The sequence below is a fragment of the Gavia stellata genome, chromosome 1 (genome assembly GCF_030936135.1).
Source record: "Gavia stellata isolate bGavSte3 chromosome 1, bGavSte3.hap2, whole genome shotgun sequence".
NCBI lineage: Eukaryota > Metazoa > Chordata > Aves > Gaviiformes > Gaviidae > Gavia > Gavia stellata.
Genome location: NC_082594.1, coordinates 17,361,210 through 17,379,405, shown reverse-complemented (window position 1 = coordinate 17,379,405; position 18,196 = coordinate 17,361,210).

The window sequence follows — 18,196 nt, the reverse complement described above, 5'->3', positions numbered from 1 at the left end:
CACAGAGCTAACTAGCAGCCTGCCCAATTTCAGATCTGGCAGAAAGTGCTGCAGAATTTCCGTGCTGATTCAAGTGGCACAGCCATTCATTCGTCATACTGCAAGTTGGAGAAGTTGTTTATAACTCAGCAAATTCAGTTGGTTTCCATCTTACATACTCTTTTCCATAAGATTTCACACCTGATTTTACTTTTTTTACTTCCCTTACTCTAATATCTCACACTTTTTGAAGCGACCTTTTCTTGCTCAGTAGAGGGAGAATATTTCTAAGCAACTTGTAAATCTCTGGACTGTCTTGATCCTTCTTTTTGGCTTCTATTGCTGGCACTCTCAAATGTTAATTATTTTTTACCACTTATTAGAAGTTGTCAATAATGTTCAAGCAATGGAAAATTCAGACTGCATACAGTAACTGTTACATTTTTGATGGTGGAGGTTGTAGCTTCCAAATAACCATCGAGCAAAAATTTTTTTACAAGCGCTATTTTAACAACCCTTATTAACCTTTGCAATTTCACCTAAAAATGCTGAATTGGAGTGGTTTACTAAAAAATTCCTCCAGTTTTATCAGAAAGAAGTAATCAGCCCTTATCTACTTTGTACATTCATAGATGTTTTTTATTCCAGTAAGTTTAGCTCCATAAGGATTGAACTGTGAAAGGCAATGAGCTTCCAAGCTCTCTCTGTAGCTTGGGACTGGGAAATTGAAGTAATTACATATGATGGTTTAAATGTGAATGGAAAGCAGCTAAGTAAGATTTTTATGAAATAATATCTCCATAGCAACACTTGGCCATTGGGTTTAATAGTGACTTACAACAGTTTTAGCTATTTAGACAAGCAGTTTTCCAGGGAATGTTTAGTAATTATAAGTCTTCCTATTCCCCTTCTCCTGGCAAGTGCTAGTCTAAGACAAATCAAGTTACTGTTCTGCTTTCCTCCCATTTTTAGATATACTTCTGAAATAAAGAAGAAAAATACTATAATTTCTCTGCAAAAGACGAAAGACTCCTCAGTTGCAGATACCTCAAAACAGCAGTGCAGGAGCTATTTCTGCCTCCTGCACGGTGTCTGTGCGGGGGGTGGAGTACAAAATAAACACCCGCTCCCTATACCAGCACCAGCACTGAATCCATGCTTAGCTGGATGTAAGTTGGCATTCTCACTCAAGTCAGTGCACTCTTTCCAAAGCAATTGTCATTGACGTCAATGGAATTACTCACATTCTTGAAGTAATTCTCTGAGCTGTCACCAGTGCAGCATTGTGCAAAGCAAAAGCAATATATCGCCTCTTAAAATACCAATGACAATATAGTAACCTTACATCCACTGCTCAAACTGTTTCTGAGGGTTTTTTGGTAATGTATAATATGACGTGATAGATTTTAATATACTGGAAGCCACTTAAACACTTTCATTTAAAATTAAATTTGAAATAATTTTTTTCCCAATTTGTTGCTGATGTTAAGGCTTTTACATGTTCAAGATGCTGTGCAAGCTCTTCATCATTAATTGCTCAGAAGACACTACCCTGTTTAGGTAAGTCACTATTAAATTTTTTTGCCCAGGAGGCTGGATGAAGACTGCTGAAGCCAAAAACATCAGTGTTCATCTTCTATTCAGAGTAAAACCAAAAAGCAGCTAAGTGTCTCCAAGAACCGAGAGGAGCCTTTGCCCAAAAAACACGTTGCATGTTAATGTGGTCAGAAGATGGTCTGCATGAAAATAGCAGGGTAACCTGGGAGGTGGTGTCATGCTGAGGCTGATCAACAGCCGAGTGTGAAGGGACAGTGGGTGATTTTTGGGGGTGGGGGGAGGGGTGGGGGGGTGGGGAATGGGAAATACTCAGGAAACTCCCAGATGTTGCTTGACCCTTGTGGAAACAGGTGCACCTCTTTGGAAAACTAATGGAGTTGCATGAAAGAAGTTCTTGTGTACTCATTCAGCCCCAAATACCAGTAACTCTGGCCAGATAATTAACCTTCTTCCACTGTATTTATGAGAATAGCAGACAGCAAGTTACAGCCACTGTTATCATGCTGGACGCCAAAGATTATAGCATTTACAGCCCAACCCAACACTTAGGCCCCCAGTCCTGAGCACCAATAGACTCCATCTGATGATGTGTGTCCTTCCCCAAAGACTTCCATGTATTCAGTGCTGCTGAACATAAGGGCACATCACTTACTTACATTACAAACACATGGTTAAAACCTTCCTCCTCTCCAGGGTTTGTATCCCAGGACCAAGAAAAGCCAAACCCACTGCCAGAAAAGTACCTTGTAGTTCTGGTGTACAACTAACAACAGTGAGAGGATGGGCTTAAACCCTCAGCTTTAGCTGCAGCTGGCTGTTCCCCACAAGCCACCGGGCAAACCAGAGGCACGGCGGTCGCCACTCTGCTCCTCAGCTCAGTGGGGTGCACGTCCTCGCCTCCCGCTGAGGTGCATCCCCCCGCTCTGGAGATCAGGACCGATTTGTGCCACTCGTGTGGAGAGCAGGGCACCACACCCGGCCCACGTCAACTGTGGGGCTTCAACACGAACCATGGTCTCCACTGGTATTTTTTCTGTAACGCGCAAAGATATAAGTGATGTGGTGAGAGGCAGGGATATGTCACCATTGCTTTGTGCTGAAATAAACGCTGGGCTTTAAAAATAGGCCTATTTGCCATACGGGAGCTTGATAAATGAAGAAGCAGTTAGGGGCTGTGATTGAGACTGTTCCCTACAGAGGAATTGAAGGTCCTCAGGAGGAAGATCGTCAGCTGAAGAGATGTGCATGCTCCCAGGGAGCCGGGGAAGACACTGCTGTGCCGTAGAGAAGTGGGAGCCACCTCTGAGACCTGGTTCCTCTGTGGAATGAGATCATCTCAGCCTGCCCTTACCCCACATGCCCCCTCCTCTGCTAGACAACCTCCCCCCTCCTCTGTACCAGCGCTGGCACCGGAGCCCTGATGGGTAAGCCAGTCCAGGGAACTGAGCAAGATGAAAACTGAGTCCTCAAAAGGCCACAGACCTCTTCTCTAGAGGACACCTGCTTAACAGATGCTTTCTGTTTAACTTCGTCTGTGTTGTCAAGCAATATCTTTTAGGGGTAGCATCTCATTGTACTGCTGTTCTTTTGAGTTGCATTACTGAAAAGAGAAGAGTAGCGTAAGCGTATGAATCATGACTATGCTGAAGAAGGCCTTTCTTTTAAAGCAAAGAGAAGCAAACTGGATGAACATTTATTGTTTCATCTTTATTTATTATCTCACAATATATCAAAGTACTGGGCCTGTTCTAAACACCTAATACAGACAACATTTACTGAAAACTTCAGCATTTTTTTAAACAAATATTTTTCATTAAAAAACCCCTTATCTGTTTCTTGCACTGATTGAAGTTTTATTTTAGAAAGTTGTATTTCGTCAGAAAGTTTATCAAAGCTTTTTCCTTGACGAACTGTGTGAAACAAAATGACAAGCATATATACAAACAGCAATGTTCTCATTTGCATTTAGATAAACATTATAAACACAGCTTAAGTAGTAGCAGTTCTCAGAATTCTTAAATGCCTTCTAGCAGTAAAAGCAATGCTCCACTTAGCTTAAATAGTTATTTTCTATGCATCATTACATTTGCAATAGTCATCCTGTACTTCTACACTCAAATCAAAGCCAGCCTTGAAAACGTCAGGCAGGGTGTGGATTTTGAATGGGATCATTATTTCAAGAGTATTGGGCCAAACTATAAGCTGGTTTTAGTCTGCGAAGTTCTTTTCACTTCAGTAGAATTAAACTGATTTGGGTCTGCTAACGGTCTGGCCCATAGCATTTATTTATTTGGAAAAGAAAAATAAAACCAGTCAGGTTTACAACAAGCTCCCAACTCAGGGGAACAGCCCTAAAGCACAAAGCAGAATGTCTGATTGCACCACAAAACTGTGAATATTAAATGGTACCTGACAGCAAGGAGAGAATGAAAATATAAAGCATTTAAACTGATGGTTTGACAGTTTTTTAGCTGTTACTATTCAAATAAAAATATCAAGATTTTTTTAAGGAGTGAAATGAGTAGTGTCAGCTATTAGTCAGCTTATAGCCACAGCACAGAAATCTACAACAACCAACTCAACAGTTTAGCAAGCTCAAGGTAACAGCCCAGCTCGTGAGTTTTCCAATCCGGGCTGATGGAAATAGGTTAGAAGATTTTGACACAATTATACTTGTACAAACGATCTGACTCGAATGTAAATTCAAATCGCAGAGTTAAATACAGCATACAACAGACCTATCCAGAGCTCCCAACAATGAGTGGATACGGCTCCTGCTCTTCCTAGGCTTAGCTCCAGATCCTTTGGAAACCAGAATCCAGGGCAGACCCAGTACTCCCACTGGCAGCCTCTGAGCCTGACGGACCTTGGCGGCAGGGAGAGGTCCGCCCATACAGCTGTCTTTGCTGATCCAGGGTAAATTAGTCCTCATTTACATCCATCAAAATTTGCAAGCTGTCTGGCAATAGCACCACAGATGTGTTCTCCTGCAAGAATTTAAATAATAACGATGTCATAGAAATAATTTAAGGGTAAATTTATATTGGCATTTAGGATCATTTTAGAGGCTGTCCAGCCCAGACTGAGCTATATGAAAAGTTCTCCCTATTTCTTTGTCATATGCTGAAGGTTGTTTCCAATTCAAGAGTAAAAGATGTGATATTGAAGTACTGAAAGTTAGAGAAGATAATTGGTCTGTTCAAATTAAATAACACAGTTTTTACAATTAAAAAATCATGGATAAAAATAAATTTGAAAGTAATCAGAAAGCTAGTACATGGAATAAAGAGAAATTGGGAAATGCTTTTCTCCAGAAAGCATTCTCAAATATTATTTGAAGTTCTCTAACATTTTTGTGATTATATCTGACATGAAGGAGAGCATAAGCCTGTGTGACTCCACAAGAAAAATTAGAGCAGAAGCCTAGGTTCAGTTTTAAAATTGTTTCTCCTTTTTGCAGCTGAGACAAGTCACAGAGTGAAAAAAGCAGCTTATGAATGAACTCTGGTTTCTGATTCTTTGCTGGAGCTTTCCTGTGCCTGGAATCAACCAGGAGAAAGTCTCATCTGCGCCCATGTAACACTGCAGCTCACACACTTGGGTCTGACTCTTTCCTGGCCCATCTGTCAATCAGATGCTGTTGTGCAAAAGACTACAGGACATCTTTAGGCACCTGCTTATTCCACATCGCTCTGCCTGCTCTATCTAATTCTCTCCTTTCCCGCATTCAGGTAGGAGGAAGAAACTAGCCACAGGCTAACCTGGATGCTGATCCTTTAAATATAGGACAGTAAGGCAGTTGTAGGAATGTCCAGCACCAACTGCTGACACAAGCTCTTGATCCCATGTGCATATCAGGTTTTCCAGATGCTCCTGTCTGCCTGGCTGCAGCACTGCTCAGTGATTACCCAAAGCCCAGCTGCCTTTAGGTATGGGTAGGTGAGCCAGCTATCATTGCTAACATACAAGCAGGGGTAGACAGCGCTTTTGTGTGATTCTGTCTGAATGACTTCTCCAGCCCTGGTGACAGATGGGGGGGCCACTCTGCTGCATATCCAGCTCAGCCCTCGCCCAGTCACTGTCTGTGTCCCACCCTGAAATGGAGGGAGAAGGTCTGAAGGTAAAGTGCTTTGTATTAGACAAGTAGCAGAATAAAGGGAGGGAAGCAGAGGTTAATCACATTCCCTTCATCTCACCTTCCCCAGATGGCAATGATGTATTTTCTAGCAGAGTTAGTGCATTCCAGTGATATTGTTTTCATCCTCTCTGTGTCAAAATTCAATTTTGCCTCCGTCACTGGAGACACCTTGAGCCATTGCAGAGACTGAGGTCTGTTTCTCACTGGTTACCACCGCATAACATGGTCTCTGCATAACACACTGGCCAGCTTTTACCAGAGCTCAGTAAAGGCAGCACTTATTACATCTTCCTTCCCCAGTCAAACATAACATTAAGAATAAAAAAATTTCACATATTACAAAATTAACATAATACAACATTAACATAATACAGAATTTTAAAAACATCATCCCGTTAACTAAAGCAGTTGATGAGATTCAGGGGGCGCCCAGCATGCCCTGGGATGTTCTGTCTTGCCTCTACTTCTCCTATTTGTCAAATGGTTGCAGGCAGAAGAGGTCTAGGGTCTCTGCTTGTTGGGCTTTGTCACCTACAATGCTGGAATTCCAGCTGATACACTGCCCTGTTGTCCATCCTGCAGGGATGAGAAGATACTGCTGCTTCTTTCACAGTTTATAATGTCCATCTGGGCCCAAAATGTCTACTACTGAGAACATTATTTAAAGCACATAACCCTCACTGCTCTGTGTAAAGGTAATTCAGGCACCTACTTCTGGGTTGTGGATTCTCTTCACAAGCTCATGCATCCAGCTTTTGGATGTGGCAGCTCTGAGGGGCTGAGATCTTTTTGAGCCCTCCCGAAGATATTTAAGACCCATCAAAACGTCTGTCAATGAACTGCCTCAAAGGTTTTCTTCTAGATTGTGTCATGCCCATTCCCACAATCATAAGCTTTTTCACTCCGTACAACTTCCACACGTATCTTGCACGTCCGGTGGAAGAGAAGTAGCAAACTGATTACATATTAACAGACTGTGGCTTTTGAAGTTAGAAATAACCTTTTAAATTCTGCTTTGATTACAGCTCTGTTCATTGTCCAATGCAAGTCTGTTGCCAGAAGGTCAATATCCAGATACACAATCCCTTATCACAGAGTGATTTGGACCTAATAATTCTGTTGGACAAAGATGGAAGAGAAGCAAAAGTTCAGTTTGTATTTATTGGAGAGACTATTCTCATGGGAAAATAATAGAAAACTTATTCTTTACTGCAGAAAAATAATAAAATCATAAGCATTTTACTTTTTATGCATAATTAAGCTAGTCACTGTTTTTGTTCCTGTGATGTGTAACATAAATCATTAATAAGCAGTTACAATATAAAACAATCTTTTGAAAGCATTAAGCTAACATAAAACTATTCATTTATCACATTAAATGAACATTTATCCAAGTACTACAGCCTAGTAGTATGCCCTTTAGCTATCTACTACATTTTGATACCTCTGAGAAATTATTCTATCCTGACAAATTTCAAAATATCTTATGAATAAAAATTAGACTTTATGCACTCCTTACACCAAATGATCTCATCAAAAGCTCCAGTTGCAGTCAGACTGTTCACACATACCTTGGAAAGCAGTTCTCTTTTTTGACTTAGCACACTGTTGGGGTACCTACTTTTTGAAGTGTTTTGGCAGGGTACCTGTTTTTTGCAGCCTTTTGGCTAGTATCAACCATCTCAATGAGGAGGCATAACTGTCTTGTCTGTGATTTCACCATTTCCATCAAACTGATGATTTGAACATTTTTGTTTTAATTGATTCAAGACCAGCTTCAATGTTATCTGATGACAGATGTTATAAAGTCTGTCAGACCCAGGAACTGCCTTATTCACTCACAGCTAATTGTAAGAACCGGACACAGGGATGGAAGGATGATAGGATGGATGCCTGCGATGGAAGGTCCAAAGAAGGGGCAGAGCCGTAACGCACCACAGAGGCCATGTAGTTGACTCCTTGGCTCTACCTGGGCTTCAAGATGTAAAGAAAGTGGTAGGCTGGCATCTAAATCCATCCGGGCATAGCCTATAGCTAAAAGCTAATCTGCTGGCAGTATGTGTGGATGCACTCAGGAACCTTCACAGTGGATTATGCTGATTTCTGCTTGAACATTAAAGCTATTAAAGCCTCCAAAATCCACTGATGTCTTTCCAAAATGCATAGACCCAACTGGAGTAACAATTTTTCAGTATTTTTCATCTCTGTAAAAGCTTGAATCCAAGGGCTTTGAGACACTAAACAATGCAAACCACTGGATAACAGAAACGTATCACCCCATTTTACAAGTGAGAAAGCAAGCGCATTGATGACTTGCTGAAGGTCCCATGTAAAGGGGAAAACAATGCCGGTGAGACCCATGTGGCACAAACCCAGACACTTTTCTTGTCTTGTTATAATGTCAGGTCCGGCATCACAAGGATACAGTGAAGATCCTTAATGAACCAAAGTAGCAACATAACCCTATTGTGACTCTGCTGTTCAAAAAGAGTGGGCATCATCTCTGCAAGAACCTGGATGAGCGTACTGCTGCCTGAAAACAGCGTCACAGGGTAGCTTGAGCCAGTCTAACTGGATGTGCCTTCCCCACCTCTGTAGCTAGCACATGGTGGCCTTTTCTGAGATTGATGAGGACAAAGGGATATATCAGAGAAAATGTAGGCATGGAAAAAAGGAAAAAAAAAACAAAATGGCCTCAGAAAGAGCATATCATTTGAGGAGAGATTTAAGGGCTATGTAGCAGAAAAGAAGAGGAGGAGGGAGCAACCTGGGAAGTAAAATGTGGATTTATTGGATCAGGAAAAATAGAAGGGGCTTTAGATTGGAGAAGATGAAAGTGTATCAGGAGAAAAAAGGAACTGAGAAGGAGAAAAGGGAAATAAGAAAGGTGAGGAAAAAAACCCAAAACCAAACCCAGAGACTCACGTTGCAGGTATTCAATTACACTCATGCAAAATTGGAGTTCATTGCACTGAATGGCTTTGCAGACATGGGAAGGACAATCTCCACTGCAAGAGGGACTCAGACTCTGTACCCCATAGAGGGAAATTAAACTGGAATGGGTAAAAGAACATGAAGAGGAGGAGGAGAGTGCTGTGATTATACAGTATTTGTGAATTGGCTTGGGATGTAATCAGCATCACAAAAGAGACCTCAGCCTGCAGAAGATAAAAATATTCTGGCCAAGAAGTTGTAAGTTAAGCAGGGAAGTATGGTGAGCAGAGACATATACCCTAAGCACAACTGAATTATCTTTTAGTTCATACATACACTCAGATTTAATTATGGTATTGTCAAGTCTTTGGCATGCTGCCTGCTGTATAAACATTTCTGGTGTAGATATTCTGTAATTCTATTACAGACTTATTAATTCAAATGGAGGAGTAGGCAGGCCTGAAACCAGCTAGAAATTTCAACCGAAAACCACCTATAGGTTAGGCAGAGAAACGCAACATGCCGAGGTGGAAAAGCCTAACAGTGACGTCTCCCTTCACAGGAGCCACCCAAGGTCTATGACCATCTCTTTAGTGTATTGGCAGTCAAACAGCCAAGTCTGTCTTGTATCAGCACAATGACTCGTGATCATCCCCCATGTACAAGAACAGCATCGTCTGAGTTCGAAGGAGCTGCTGTTGGATTATTAGGTTTGTCATTGGTAGGATTCAATTATTTCTGTATTATTTGTTTAAGAGTAATGCAAAGAGGCTCCAGCTGAGACCAGGCCTCCATTTTATGAAGTACTGGGAGACAGTTTCTTTCTCAAAAGGGGCTTGCAGTTTCAGCTGATGATATGCAGACAGAGGGGAAACAGAGGCATCAAGAAGTGATTTTATTATGGTTGCACAGAAATACAGTCAACAGGCAGAGGCTAATTCTAAATTACACTTTTATATTAGCTGGTATGCAGTTAAAACATAACCATATGTTCTTTCTTGATTAAAATAGAAGTAAGGCCATTTTAGACCTGAAAAATAAATAAAAAGTCATACATAAAATTACAAGAAAATGTATGTTAGAGATACAGAAATGTTACACTTTGGAAGCTGGAAGAAGGGAGAAAAATATTTTACCACCAGAATCGGAAGACTCCTTAACTCTTACCTCCCAGCTGCGCCGTTGTCCTGTACTGTGTCTAATAGAAAGCACATGTTTTTATTTTCCTTAAGGAAAAAAAAGACAGACTGGAGTCTTATTTTAGAATCTATAAACCTTAGAACAATTGTTTTCACCACAAAAATTACATTATAAACCATTCTACACAGATCGGGTTTTAGCTGCCCTGTACTTACCTTAAGAGTAAAGCTGCTTCTTCCAAAGTCTTGTTTGATGCCAGCTCGGGTGCCAGGCTGGTTTGCAGTCCTTGGCCTGCCTCACTTCTCTTACCAATTTTGCCTGGGTAATCAGAGCTCTCAGAGATGCTCCTGAAGCTCAGGAGGGAAGCCTTGTGTACTGTAATGGACAAACATCTGACTCGGTGTCCCGCGGTTGAAATCAGATTCCTTAGAGCCAGGGAATCATTTCAAGCAGGCACATAAAAGCTAACAGACATCCATCCTTAGCACCTCAGGATGTTCACAGGTGTTTAGATTCAGGTTTTTGTTAAAACTTATGCTCTTGATCATTCTGTTACCAATAATGTTCTTTTATTGACACCAAGAGTAAGTTTGTGTCTGTCCCGGAGGACCTGTACTGCTAAGTGGTGGAGAAGAGGTAGGCAGCATTTCTGGTCTTTGCCTTACACTAAGACCATGAAATCACCTCTTCAAAGCAGGACGGAGCACACAGTAGTTATTTGGCTGTGACATGCTCACCAGATTTTCTAATTAACAGGTGTTTTGCTACCTGCCAACCCACAACGTCAAAAGTCTTTTTCAGAAGCATTTGCTTTCTGAAACAGTTGCATCTGGACTCTTCTTTTGAAGACCCATGAAAAACTCAAACATATTTCAAACATGCACTCTAAATATACCACAGATTTTCCTCTGTCACACTGGATATCGAGCTAGAAAAGCCCTTAAGACCTATGGGCTAAAGCAAAACAAATTCAATGCAGTCTTATTTCTTGTGTTTCTGTTGTTAACTTCCCTCATACAAAGTGTCAATCATTAAATGACACAGAAAAAAATGGCTATTTAACTATATTCACTCCTTTTCACATTTTTTAATTCATGTATTTTCAATCAAATCTTCCAACAGATAAAGAAATTTATGTCTTAATCTGCTCCTTCCCCTATTTGTTCAAGGTACTGTTTTTAATTTCCCCCACTGCCGAGACTGAAATTGTCTCTTGCATCAGCCATTTGGTATTTGTACCATTTTTGTTACTTGCTCTTGAAGCTCTTTTCTTGCACTTCCCAGTTATTGAGTTAATAAAGATGGGGTCAATTTCTAGTTCTTTTAAAGCTGATTATGTGTATATCATATATATATAAAATGTATATATGTATACGTGTGCTACATATCCATAGCAAATCCGTGATACACCTGTCAGTCATGAACTGACTGTAGTCTAAGAACAAATGAGTTAAAACACACTGTGTGGCTGAAACAGGTATATTTGCATTAACACATCTAAACTTTAATGCAACTGCATTTTTGTTTCCCTTTTAAAAGCTGTTTATACAAACTCAACAACTCAATCAATGCTGCACTCAAACTGTTGTCATGCCACAAAAACTAAACAAAAAACCATAATCATTGTATCACATTGTTTCAGAAGTCCCAAAACTGACTTTTATAAATAAATCAGATATATTTCAAAATTCCTGGCACATACAAGGTTTCTTCACTATTTCAGCAGCCCTTCACTCTGGCACAAATTATTGCCTTCATATGACAGTACTTTAGTCCCTCTTTTAACTGAAGACTCGTCTCAGAAGATAAACTTATTTTCTGATTACTTAAAGGAATTTACATGACCAATGTTACATAGCTCTATGGCCAGCATATCTGACTTTACCCAAGCAAACTGAAACCAATGTGCTTTCACTGCAATGAGCAGTTAGCTATTGTCTCTTTTTATCCTGAAAGGTGACTGAGAGATAATAATGATTTCTGCAAGTAGGAGCTGCCTGACTGTCCCAGTTTAAATGCAAATAAATATCCTACTGCACTTCAGGGAAAACGTCCTAAATTAACACGGACAATTATTTAAAGACCCTAACAAGCAATTAGGCAGAAGCAATGATATCAGAAAGATCAGTCTCTTTGTACTATGTTGTTTTCACTTGCACGAGAATTTTAATTATGGTATAAGCAAATACAGAACTGAAGTACAAGCTTTACCCACACACAATTTTACTATACAAAATTAATCCAATACATTTTCCTGATGTTGTACAGGTAGCTAATTAATTGTAGATCACAACTGTCACAAGATTAACAAAATGCTTTTATGTAGGTAGTAAACACTGAGAATATTACTGTGTTCAGTAGACAGTGTTTGAACTTAATACATGCAGGAAAATTCCACTTCTCTTACAAAGAGACCAGTGACCTCACTGAACATGCAGTTCACTGTAACTTTCACAAAAGCCCTCAATGAGGATGAGTAGCACATCATAAAATCAGCTGATACACAGGCTGAGAACCCACTCACCACTTTCCAAGGTAGTATTTTCAGATTTTTGCCTGTGTGCTGTTTCAAATGCAAACTCAAAGCAATTTTAATAGGTAGTCATTTAAATATATCGAACTCCACTCTACAATGAAAAATAACAAAGGCATTTTTTTAACTACATGTAGGTACTTACACCTATACAAACTGCAGAGGAAAACACAGGTCTATCCTTAACTGAAACTCCATACAGTGTGTGTGTGTGTATATATATATCTGTAAGTCTACATGTATAAATATATAATAAATGTATAAAGTTCTTATATAACAGATAATACATGACATTGTGAATACATTACGTATACAGCACACAATATGTATCATGCATAAATAAAATCTGTAATCATATTTATAATGATCATTTATACTTTTGTTAGTCTTTTTGCACTTCTTCAACACTGCAGTCCCTTCTGCACTGGTTATTAGGATTGCCATCTATGATGCCTTAAAGCCAAAACCAGCAGTACGTTGCTATTATGGCAAAAATTGCCAACAGTGATGAGAACAGCCATTAGTAAATTCATGGGGCAGAAGCATTAGCTTCAACACTGGAAAAAAAATCAAAACTAATTATCAGTCATGCAACTGAGAGTTTAATATTCAGTGATGTCAAGTTGTGACATCACTCAGTTGAGTGAGTTAATTCAAGAAATCTTAAGAGCCATTACAACAGGAACATGTATTCCCCGCCTCAGACCAAAACAGGGCCACACTGAGTTACTGAATAACCCCTGGCTGTTCAAGCAGCAGCAGGTTGGATGAAGAGCTCCACTCTGTCAAGCTCTTGTGTCTGATGATGTATTTTTATGAGAACATCTGAGACGCACCGTCCAACTGCAGCCTTTGCCATCCCTTAGCACTGCTGTATCAATGGGAAGGACTACAAACACGCCCTGCCTGGGCAGCTAACAGTTTCTGCAGGCACAGAGGGTCCTGGATGCACAGGGCATGATCAAGCAGGAGGATGGGAATTTGGGGGCAGTCCAAGCTCCTGCTTTCGGCCTCTGGTCAGATTCCCATGGATAAAATGGATGTGACCAGCTACTTGAGTGAAATTCAGCCTATTTCAAGATTAAAGGAAAGCAATTTTTTAGAACACTGAACCAAGGCTGGAAACATTAAACTACTGTGACAAGAGAAACTCACTAGATGATAGTTGGAAAATCTTAACAGGAACTTTGGAAGTGTGTAATATAGATACTGCTATTTAACCTTGATGGAAAAAAGAGAAACCCAAATAAAAGGATTGAAATAATTTCAGCTGCTTTGAGACCTTAGAGCAAAGCAGAACTAAGAACTTCTCTTTGTGAGTTAAAATACACTTTCAACTTGTCTTTTACATTTATTTCACCTTATTGTTTGCAGTACAACATTAAAGTCTTAACACATAATTCCTTTACTCATCTTTTCCATTAATTACTAGGGAAATATTATACCAGTTTTTGGTAATGATAGTAAAACATTTTCTTGTCAGCTCAGGGACAAAAACCTGCCAGCAGGAATTTTCAGCATGCTGGCACTAGCCCATTAAAAGCTGTTGCAGCAAAAGGTACCTCAGGCAGATGTGTTGGAGGTCCTGTGGTACCGAGGGCAGAGCACAAGCCATACCGACACATGCAGAAACAGGATGGAATTGATGCATCAGCTTGTTCTAGTGCTTTACAAAAAAGGCAAGTTTGTCAACAGCAATGACACTGAGCTAAGTCCTCAAATCTTAAAGCAATCAAAACCTCAGTGGCCCTTGTGGAATATCTGATGAGACTTAAATGCCTGAATAACTTAAGGGGGTAATAAACAAATCTAGAATGGGACATTTATACATCTACAACATAGCTATCAAAACTTAAAAGTATAAACCTGAAAAAAAACCCACCCAACCCTTTTAGTGCTTTGCCATTTGTAAGAACATTACCATTTACCAAAGCTCCATCAGTCCTTCCAGGTTCTGGTATTGCATATATAAGTCTGGCACTGCATCTTGCTTCTGCTGGGAACCTTGGTGGTAGCTTCCTGCCCTAAGCCTGCGCAGGATGTTCAATAGGCACCCCTAAATCCCTAAAACATATCTGACAAGCAGTCTGGCAAACCTTTTAAGTACACTTAACACACAGCATTTCTAAGATTGGAACATTAAAAAAAAATAAATCCTTGCCTTCAGTAGTACCTACACCTTTTTTTTTTTGTGGCAGATTGGTAGATAGTGCACTTGCCTTGAACACATCTGCAAACCAATGACTTAAAATCCTTTATTCAGAGGATTACAACTTTGACTAAAAGGTATAAACTCCTCCAGAATCCTCCTCAGCATAAGGAAAACATAACCCCTTTCCAGAAACAAATTTGATTAGCAGGTTATAGGCTGACACAGGCAGGGTTACTACCCAGTAAGATTCCTAGCAGCCAACAAGAAATCAAAGTCTGAAATTAGCATTTGAATAAGACCTTTGCAACAGAATAAAAAGTCTGGGGTTTTGTACCCTATTGCCATGATTGCTCATGTGTTTTGCAATAGCCACTGGATAAAACCTTTAATCATTAGAAGCTCCCACCTACTTCAGTTCAAAGAACTAGATTTCATTACTTACATGTAGAGCGAGTTGGATGTGACAACATCTCAATCCACCACGCCTCAAACCATTCTTTCTCTTATTGGGCATAGCCCCTACAAACATAAAAAAGCAGTTTTAAAATGTATTATTCAGTTGTTAGTAGTGATGCAAACTATTTCCTAACATATTATACACGCTCATTGCAGATACTTTTCTATTTGTGGTATGAAGAATGCGTCTTTATAAGGCAGCTACTGGGCAGCTTCTGTAACACCTTGCTATATGACAGTGCTTCTTTACTACTTTGTAAAGTAGAAATAAAGGTGTCTAGGTACCTCTAGATGTTGGAGGATCGAAGATGCATTTCAACTGAAATACCCATTTTCTTACTGTTTACATCACTTACGAATTCAAAACAATTTTCAAGGGTTTTGAAGAAAACCCTTGTGCAAGAAAAAGTGCTTTTTCTTATGTGAATAAGCTCCTACTAGAACATGAAGAACCTTTGTGTTCTACAACATAGTTCCAAAAAAAATTCTTCAGAAATTTCCTTACATGTGTAAGTACCACTATGCAACACTGTCCCCTTGTATTTGAAAATATGTATATTCCTACAAGCATCAAACCTCACACTACTCCAATTAGGCAACACAAAATCAGAACACAAACACAAAATAACCCACTTTTTATTGAAATAAAGAAATTAAACTTAATCTCAGCAGGAATAGGAGTCATACATAGTATCTGGCCATAAAAACCTGTATGTACAGCACAAGAAAATAACATATTACAAAAAGTGACTTTTTGAAAAAAAACTTTTTAAATGTTGTCTCACTTGAAAAGAATTCAGAACTTATTTTCATGCCTACATTTTCTGTACAGTGTAGAGCAATCTAAAATACCCGTATTCTGGAGGAATTTGAAACACGTACATTTGATTAACACCAGTGCATTTGATCCCATAATATAGTAACAATATACATCTTGCATAGGTTTACAAACGTTGTGAAAGGCTAAGAGTGAATTCATATGATCCACATTTCAAAGTTACAGATTTTCACATCAAATGGCACCAGTCTCTTGTCACACAGCTGCAAATTGTCTTCAACACAGTTTTATCCCCTAATCCACACTAACAATTTTTATGCAAGACACACAAAAGTTTAAACATGATAATATGTTCAAATTAAAACACGTTTATTCACTTTTGCCAATCTGTTCACTGAAGACCAAAACTTTTTAAACTTTATTTTTAGGTCAGAGACTATTAATAGCTACTCCTCAGAAACACTGGGCTGATCCACAGCCTAGGGCAGCAGATCTGATCCAAGATCTAAATCTGTACTTTGAGAAACAGGAAGGCTGGTCAGTCCTGTTCCATAGGGAAGATGACTACCTAGCCACAGCCCTTTGCTGGGAGAGGCTCATGTGGAGCAAAGCTTGTGTTTTTGCAGCTTCTTACCCTTTAGGATCCAGGTACGTGGTATGGTCATGTGTAGCACAGTATATAGAAAACAAAACAGATAAAGGAATAGAACTCTGGAGAAGGAACCGGAAGGCCAGAGTGCTTCTAGGCATAACTGGGAAATTTCTTGCAGATAGAAGAGTGATGGGAGACCAGCAAAGGTCAGTTCATCTACACTGGACTGAGCCAACAACCTGAACTAGGTAGGGAAGCTGGAGCTGTGCCACACCAGTATTTCTAAAAATGACAGAGACAGTCTGTGGACTTTAAGACTGTATTCTGAGGAAATGCAAGGAAGCCAGTGTTATGGCCACATGTGGATACAGGGCTCAATTTTTTATATAAGGGAAAGGGTGATGGTAAAATAAAAAAAAAAGTCTTAGAGCTGTGAGATTACATTAACTTATCTGTACATACTAGCAATATTTATTTCAATATGTGCCTCTACAGTACACAGATGCCCAGAAAAACATTCTGATGACTTTAAGAAAGATCATTCACATTCATAAAGAGTCAAGAGTGTCTTGCTGGCCTTTTAGCAGCATGCTTTTAGCTGATAATTCCGTAACTATATACAGCTGCTCTTTCCCACAATGGTAAAAGCAAGGGTAAAAGTTCTATCTGTTTGCACTGACACTAAACAACCTGACTCAAGTGGCTCTTCACAAGGCATTATCATCACCTAACCTTATTGTTACCTAAGGTTAAAAAAAAAAAAAAAAAAAAAAAGATTAATCTAATTTTTCAAATAGTTCAGTGTAAATCAAAGAAATTCTAAAAAATCATAATGTGAGGAACTGCAATCTTTTACATGATTCTGTCTGGACTGTTAGAAACTATGCTTTTATTTCATGGAAAGATGACCAAACCAAACTCCTTTGTTTTTCTAACCTTTCTAATTAGATATAGTCCTGAAAATTGTCATATTCCTGGCAAGCAAACCAAGTGTAATTTTTCTAATTTAACAAAATTGTTTTGTCCTCTACTTACATGCAAGCCCAGTATTATAAATAATTTCATTAATACTTTTTAAACTCTTTCCAGTGAGAGAAAAATTCTGTTTTGAGACAGTGTCACCAGGCAAAAATAAATAATCTCTAATATGAAATTAATTCCTTTATTCCCAGAAATCTAGATCTGAAAATTCTCTGTTCATTTCACCCCATATTTGCAGTTCATTTCATTATCCTAGCAAAAAAGTTGGCAATTTAAACTGGTTGGTACAGCTGCAGTTGATGGGGTCCTCAGTGACTGGTGAGGATTGGCATGTACTGGACCAGTTAACAGCCAGCCAGCCATGGAGCTAAGTACTCTCCAGCCCTTCATACTCTGAACAGGCCTCCTTATTCTGCAGACTTCCAAAACCTGTGGCAGAACAAGTCCTTTCTTTCAGCTTGGCAACACTTCTAGTTATCTCAGCTCTTAAGCACCCTCATGTGCCTGCTCATCTGGGATTATAGTACACTTCAGGTAGAACAGAGTAAGACTGAGTCAACTGAATCAGTTGAAAATATCCTATCCCAGTAAACGATACCATTACACATCCACTGAATAGTCTTTTCTGGCCTCCATGGAGTGCCAATTATTTATGGCAAGTTCTATTTATTTTAAAAAAAACAGTCTGGAACACTTGACTTACAATTTGTACATAAATTATTCTGTATTTCTGTTAACTTCAGATTTGAAGTTACTGAACATCTAATTTAAGCCCTGTGGAGTCTGGAGAGAGGAGTCACTGCTTCACTGATTTGCAGTTTGTATAATATTGTAAAACTCATATCCGTCTCTCTCCAAACCTTTTCTTTATCTTTCTAATAAGGCATGGCTTCAATAGTTACACTACAAGTAGATTCTCCGTTAGTCAGAATACAGGGTGCAGCCAAGTTGCACAC